This window comes from Stegostoma tigrinum, chromosome 17, assembly GCF_030684315.1.
Source record: "Stegostoma tigrinum isolate sSteTig4 chromosome 17, sSteTig4.hap1, whole genome shotgun sequence".
NCBI lineage: Eukaryota > Metazoa > Chordata > Chondrichthyes > Orectolobiformes > Stegostomatidae > Stegostoma > Stegostoma tigrinum.
In genome coordinates this window covers 53,197,505-53,205,737 of record NC_081370.1, presented here as the reverse complement: position 1 = coordinate 53,205,737, position 8,233 = coordinate 53,197,505, and positions in this window count along the sequence as shown.

The following is an 8,233-nucleotide window of genomic DNA, read 5'->3' as shown; positions in this document are numbered from 1 at the left end:
TAAAACTTCACGAGGAATATTAAGAAATGTTCAGGTGAACTGAAACTGAACAGTTCATGTTCGGTTCTTTTGGAGATTTTGCATTGTTCTCACGCTACAGAATGGTACAGAAGCCAAAAGCCAAAAAGCCAAATTTACTGAGTAAAACCTAAATTAAGAAATTCCAACAATATTCCATGTTTTTGTTCGATCACAATTCAGAACCAATACATATGAATGAACAGCAAATCCAGCATTTTATGTTAGTAAGTTGATACAACAAAGACAGGTCATGCACAACTGTATGCATTCAAATCATTCCCTGCTCGGGTGTGCACTACACAGCTACACAATTCCACAACAGGTTGTTCTTTGCTCGAGCAGGGTGCGTCAAGAGTTCCAGCCAACAATAGCTTCCTCTGTGAGTTTCACAGATCTGGTTATCGTCAGCAAGACAGACCTCTATAATCTAATTCTTCCTTAGGGTATATAAGGATGATAGGGTAGCTTTCCAAAATTGCACATTAATCATACTCAATTTGCAGCTTCTCTACTTGTAGCTCTCATCTGTGTCCACAACTTTTCCTTGTGTTAGTAGCTGTCATTTATGACTGCACATCTCTTTTATGTCTGTATCCCTCCTTTGTGTGTGAATGACTTCCTACTTACTTGCCACTGTTCTTCCAGTTTGTATGGAGTCATATTGCAAGGTCAATTGCAGATGTATTTCCTTTCATCTGACAAAATTGCAGTTGATCAAAGAGCCTGTCTCCATGCTGTATGACTCGATGTGTCTATTTACAATTTATGCAAATTCCTGAAAGTGATTTTCAAACATTCTAAAAACAATTATAGACTCCCCGTGCTCTTACAAAAATTGCAATCATTTTTCTTCCAGTTTTACAGTATTTACAAGTTATGCACTCGATGTTCAATCATGATACAGAATTTCACAGCCGTAGACACCATCATCAAAAAAGGCAAATACAACATCCAAGTTCTGAAAAATAAAACATCAAGGCCATACAAGCTAAAAGAAAAGCCAATGGGGAGGAAAACATAATGGGTGAGATATTGTGATCAACAAGAAAAAAAATCATGCTCACCATACACTGCATTGACAATTGCTGTCGAGTTTTCACTGGTTTTTGAACATATAATAGCTGTTAAAGGGCACTTGATCCAGTGTGGTCATCTCAGCATCCTTGGACTGTATGAGCTGGGCAAGAAACAGAGCTACTCTTCAACCAACCAGTTTAACAGAGGGTCAAGCAAAGTCTAAACCAAGCGTTATAACCAGAAAAGGATAAATTAGATGAAATTACAAGTGTAAGACAATTTTTTAAATACGTACACGGGATCATGGCATCACTGGTCCATCCCTAGTTGCCCAGAGGGCAGTTCAGAGTCAACCACATTGCTGTGGGTCTGGTGTCACATGTAGGCCAGACCAGGTAAGGATGGCAGTTTCCTTCCCTAAAGGACATTCGTGAACCAGATGGATTTTTCTGACAACTGGCAATGGATTCATGGTCATCATTAGGCTCTTAATTCCAGATATTTATTGAATTCAAATTCCACCATCTGCTGTGGTAGGATTTGAAACCAGATCCCAGAACATTATCTGAGTCTCTGGATTAATAGACCAGTGATATTACCACTAAGCCTTTGCCTCCTCAAAATGAAGATAAGGAAATAAATCTGGGATTACAAGAAACAAAGAGAAATAAATAGTAATTGCGTCTTCAGTGCTCATTAAATTCTGATGGAATGAGACTCTGCAACTTGTAAAATTACATATTCAGGACCAAAGAGGCAATTTGACAATAATTATACCTGATCACTTCATTTAAAAATAGCTCACACCTGAATGCACCAGCACCGTCTCCCATGTTTAGTGGGAAACTAGTTGAAAGGTAACATAACTGTACACTACTACATTTAATTCAATGCTGGTTCTGTCAGCAGGTTACTACAGCAGTGTTGTCTCTAAAGGAGCAGGGTAATTCAGAACATAATGTCCAGATTTCCATGCTAACAGCACACACGTGACCTCTAGGAATCGCTGTCCAGATTATACAATGGTAATAGTGAACATTGCTCTGAAACTAAAATTTGAACGGATGCACAGATGCAAAAATTACTTTTAAATGAAATAAGCATTTTCATTGCAAAGTGGTATTTTTAATTTCACGTATCTGATCTGAATGATTATTCAGAACGCACATATCTTGCTTACTCATTCAAGTTCCTCTCTGAAGATCAAGCCAAATCTCAATGTCCAATGTCTACAATAGAAGACAATTAAAGAACAAATCACACATTTTAACTATTTACCACCAACTTGAGATTGCAGCTCGTGTTTTGACTCATATTGTCTGCATGTTAGGTAAAATACACAGAGTAACATAGTAATTTTCTCAGCACCAGTAGAAAACAATTGGTTTTCCCTACATTGCAATATAATCTCCAAAACAAATTGAAAGCATTTTGTCATCTGTAGTTATCTATTAAAATTTTCCAGATGACGTGGTTTATAAACAAAACTGATGTCTGTCATATTTATAAATTAAAACTGTCTCAAATGTTCTCAGCTACAGGTTTAAGGGAAGTCGAGGCTTTACCTAAGTGATCTTTCAAATAATGCATTGCACTGAGGAAGGGCGTTGTGCCTGCTTACCTTTGGCCAGAGGATTTGGGTTCAAGTGCCATTTGCCAAAGAAATGCATTCTAACATATCTGACAGATTAGTTAAAGACATTCAGAGAGATGTGTATAACTCCCACAACATTCTGCTCATCTTTAGTTTGAAAAGGCTCTTGCAGTAGAGTCCCAAACTCTTGGCTAGAAAGCTTGGGAACAAGTATGTCATAACAGTTTTGAACAGGTTGCTTGAAAATATCCATGTCGCATTGAGGGAATAGCGTGGTCTGCCACCTGGTGGAGAAAAATACAGTTACAATCTGCAGAAGTTGTAAATCTGAAATTAAACCGAAAGTGCTGGAGAAACCCAATAGTTCGTAGAGACATATAGTTATGCAGCACGGAAACAGAGAGTTTGGTCCAACCAGTCCATGCCGAACGTAATCCCAAACTAAACTAGTCCCACCTGTCTGCTGCTGGGCCATATCCCTCCAGACCCTTCCCATTCATATATCCTTCCAAATGTCTTTTACATGTTGTAATTGTACCCACATCCACCGCTTCCTCAGGAAGTTCGTTCCAAACACAAACCACCCTCTAGGTAAAAAGTTTGCCTCTTATGTCTTTTTTAAAACTCTCTCCTCTCACCTTAAAAATGTGGCCCCTAGCCTTGAAATCCCCCATCCTAGAGAAAAGACAACTATAATTTACATATGTCCTTCATTATTTTATAAACTTGTATAAGCTCACCCCTCACACTTCTATGCTCCAATGAAAAAAGTCCCAGGCTATCCAGCATTTCCTTATAACTCAAACCTTCCATGCCTGGCAACATCCTAGTTAACCTCCTCTGCACTCTCTCCAGCTAGATAACATCCTTCCGATAACTGGTCAACCAGAACTGGATATAGTATTTTAGGAGGGGACAAATTGGTGGTGACAATGGGTAGGGATGAGAGTGTGAGGATAGGAGCGATAATGCACTCTATCCAAACTCCTTCCCCCATCCAGATCTCCATTCCCTCACCCACTCCCAATTAAAGTAGGAAAATATCTGAACGGGTATCACTCTGAGATTCCAACACTAAATATCGAGAGGAATCAGCTGGAATGAGAGAGAGGGAGACTTATCTGGCAGTATCAAGGGAGAGAGAGTGAAATAGTTTTTATCCATCACAACTGTTTGTTCAAGTATCAAAGTTCATTACTACTTCTTTGTAAAAATATTATTCAAATTGACCCAAAACTACATTTCCTAGGGTGGGCGAGTCCAAAACTAGAGGGATAGGTTTAGGGTGAAGGTGTCAGATTTAAAACAGACCTCAGCAGTAACTTTTTCATGCAGAGGCTGGTGCGTATGTGGAACGAGCTGCCAGAGGAAGCAGTGAAGGCTGGTACAAATACAACATTTCAAAGGCATCTGAATGAGTATATGAATAGGAAGGGTTTAGAGGGGTATGAGCCAAATGTTGACAAATGGGGCTGGGTCAAATTGGGATGTCTGGTCAGCACAGGCAAGTTGAACCAAAAGGTCTATTCCCATGCTGAATGATGCTATGACTGTAAAAAAAAAAATTCCAGACCCATAAAAGTGGAAGAAGCAACAGAAGTTTCTGGAATTACTGATCAAATCCAGCAACTTATGTGGAGAATGGAATAAAGTTTACTTACCAGGTCAATGCCTCTGCTGCATTTATTTTGTGAAATAAAGAGATTAATTTACCATTCTTGCTTTAGAGGAGGCACTTAAATTAGAATGTAGGTTCAGCAAATAGTATTAGAATTAAATAACCAACATGATTTAACATGAATCCCCCAAATCAGACTGACGCAGAGCGCAGAAGTGCTGAATTAAGAACACTAGAGCAACTGTATCAGCGACTCTCACTTTGAAACATACAGCTTTGCTTAGCTGAGAATTTGTGGCTGATTGGAGGATCATTCAAAAAGGGCAAAGGGAATTGGTGGAAGTGATAAAATGATGGAAATCTTGCTGAAAGAACTAATGTCGATTTCCTGCTTCGAAAATGTTTGTGCACCATTTACACTTGACTGTATTAAACCACTGGTGCTAGTGCCGTTCATGACTCCTCAGATACTGAAGCAGTCCATGTTCAAATCAAACAAGGAGTGGTCAAAATCTAGGCTTGGGCTGAACAGTGTCAAATAACATTCATGTTACACAAAGGCTAGGTAATGACTGTGTTCAAGAGGAGACAATTTAAGCCTCATCTCTTGACAGTCAATGTTAATATCACCACACAACCCTCCAACTACATCCTCGGAGTTGCCATTGACCAGAAACTGAACTGGATTAGCCATACAAACAAAATGGCCACACAAGAAGGTCAGAGGCTAAAAACGTGCACTAAGTGATTCACCTCCTGACTCCCCAAAGCCTGTCCACTACCTACAAGGCCCAAGTCAGGAGTGTGATGGATGCTTGGATGGGTGCAGCTCCGACAACACTCAAGAAGCTTGACACCATTCAGAATAAAGCAGGCCACTTTATTGGCACTACCTCAACACTCTATTCATGACCAACACTCAGTGGTAGTTTTATGTGCTGTCTACAAGATGCTGAAATTCACCAAAGCTCCTTACACAGCATATTCTAAATCCATGACCACTTCAGTCCAGAAGGCAAGTGCAGTCATTCCATGGGAACACCACCTACAAGCTTTCCTCCAAGCCATTCAGCATTCTGATTTGGAAGTATATCACTATTCCTTCAATGTTATTAGGGCAAAATCCTAGACTTGCCTCCCATGCGCATTGTGGGTGTACTTTAGCACCTGGACTGCAGTGGTTCAAGAAGGTACCTTGCCACCACCTCCTCAAGGGCAACTAGAATCATAGAATCCCTACAATTGTGGAAACAGGCCATTCAACCCATCAAGTTCATACTGAACCTCCGAAGAACATCCTACCCACATCCATCCCCCTACATTATCTCTGTAACCCTACATTTTCTATGGCTAACCCACCAATCTGCACATACCTGTACACTGTGGGCAATTCAGCATGGCCAATCCACATAACATGCACATCTTTGGGCTCTGGGATGAAACCGGAGGACCCAGGGGTAAAAAACACAGACATGGGGAAAATGTGCAAACTCCACACAGACAGTTGCTCAAGGGTGGAATCGAACCATGACCCCTAATGCTGTGAGGCAGCAGTGTTAACCACTGAGCCACCGTGCCACTTCAACTAAGGATGGGCAATTGGTCTTTCCAACAACACTCGCATGTTATGAGAGAATAAAGAAAGAAAATGGCAATGGCATTCACACACAAATGTATATGAAGTGTGGATTTTGAACACTTAAGTTAACTGTCTCATTTCTGTATTTAAAGATGTTCCTTGATGATCTATTTCTTACACAGAGACCAGGGACTTGAGTTCAGCCTCCTTCATGACATACTCTAGATATTATACTCCAGGTACCACACTTCCTTTATCGGTGAATTTGGACTTAAAAACTGGGAAACAAGGGCTAAAATTACTAAATTCTGTACAATTTTGATCTGGAACCTAAAAGACAAGCATTCTACATTTTGAAATATCTCCAGGTGAAATGGTCAATTCTGGTGATCTCTGATTTAAAACATTTAGATTTTCTACCATAAGAAAACAGTTCAGTATGAATATTTCTCCATTAAAGTCAAGAAGAATATGTTGGGAATTCTATGAATAAGACCGGATGTTATAAAAGAATGTCATTCTCATCATCATCCTGTGTAATCCCCCAAAAGACAAGTCTGGGGCTCACAATTTCCTCTATTCGCTGTCTTGTGCCAGTCATTTTATTTTTCAATTTGCAAGCTGTGCAGCTTTGATATTCTCCTCCACTCACATCCACCTTTTTTTCTACAATTCTTCCCTCCATAATATCCCTTGATAGTCCTTTTCCTCTTAAAACATGCCCCACTCAGCAAATTTCTTTGTTCATCCATGTGTCCACAACACATCATCATTTGATACTTTTGCAGCCCAATTAGTTCTACTCATTCTCCTGCAAACCCACATTTCAAAAGTAGCTAGTAAGTTGTTCTCCTTCTTCTGGATCATCCATGTCTCATATCCATAGAAAACAACACTCCTAATCAAGTTCCTTGTACTGTTTAATTAGCTTTCTGATCAGCAATTAACTCATCTTACCAAATACTACTTCCCCATTGATATTTTTGTTCCTACATCTTTGTTGCATCTTCCATCTACCTATGTCATACCTTCTAAATCGTAACGTTCTTATTCCAGCTCTAAAGAAGCGTGACTGGACCTAAAACATTAATTCTGCTTTGTCTCCACAGATGGGGCCACACCTGCTGAGCTTTTCCAGCAAGATTTGTTTCTGTTTTCTGATTTCCAGCATCCACAGTTTTTTTGGTTTGAAATGAAAATTCTTATGTCTTATTAAGAGGTCCTCCTTCTGTGAATAGATTAATTTTTATTGGTGATTTTGAGGTATGCCTCATCTTGATTTTGTCAGTATTCGCTTCTATTCCAAAGTTCATACCCATTGTTACTCGTCTATCCACCAGTTCTTGTAATCCTTCTTCAGTGCTTTCTTCCTGCAAGCCTAAGTGATGTTATTATTCACCCCAATCTTAACACCAGATTTGACAGAACAATATATATCATTCAATTCACCAAGGATAAATCCATGATAAATTTGCTAATGCAGATTAGAGCCGGCTCTAATTGCCTGCATTGCCGCTCGATAGGCATTCAAAACACATAAAGGTACTTCTGTAGAAGAGTCATACTAGACTTGAAATGTTAACTCTGTTTCTCTCTCCGCAGATGCTGTCAGACCTGCTGAGTTTCTCCAACATTCTCAGTATTTATTACAAAATAAATGCCAAAGGTACCTCTGATCTAGGAGCGTTTTTAGACACCTAAAAACAAGAAGGCATACCTCATCATGTTGCTGACCTCCATGCCCTGTTGCGTGGAATAACAAAAACAAATAATTTTTAGCCAGCTCCAAGAAGGTGTACTGAAGGACAGGAAGTACAGAACGCTATCAGTATTTTTGCTCCGCCCTGCGACTACCAAAGGAAGCAAGTCTGACAGTGTGAACATGTGATGCCTCAGGTCTCCACCTACCTCCTACAACAACCAGCCCAGCTCTTCCCCCCCACCCACTGCATCCCAAAACCAGTCCAACCTGTCTCTGCCTCCCTAACCTGTTCTTCCTCTCACCCATCCCTTCCTCCCACCCCAAGCCGCACCCCCATCTACCTACTAACCTCATCCCACCTCCTTGACCTGTCCGTCTTCCCTGGACTGACCTATCCCCTCCCTACCTCCCCACCTATACTCTCCTCTCCACCTATCTTCTTTTCTCTCCATCTTCGGTCCGCCTCCCCCTCTCTCCCTATTTATTCCAGAACCCGCACCCCGTTCCCCTCTCTGATGAAGGGTCTAGGCCCGAAACATCAGCTTTTGAGCTCCTGAGATGCTGCTGGGCCTGCTGTGTTCATCCAGCCTCACATTTCATTATCTTGGATTCTCCAGCATCTGCAGTTCCCATTATCACTCCTACAATCCTCAGCTTCTACCACACCTTTAAAGATAACCTAGAGTTGGTAAGTGACATGTA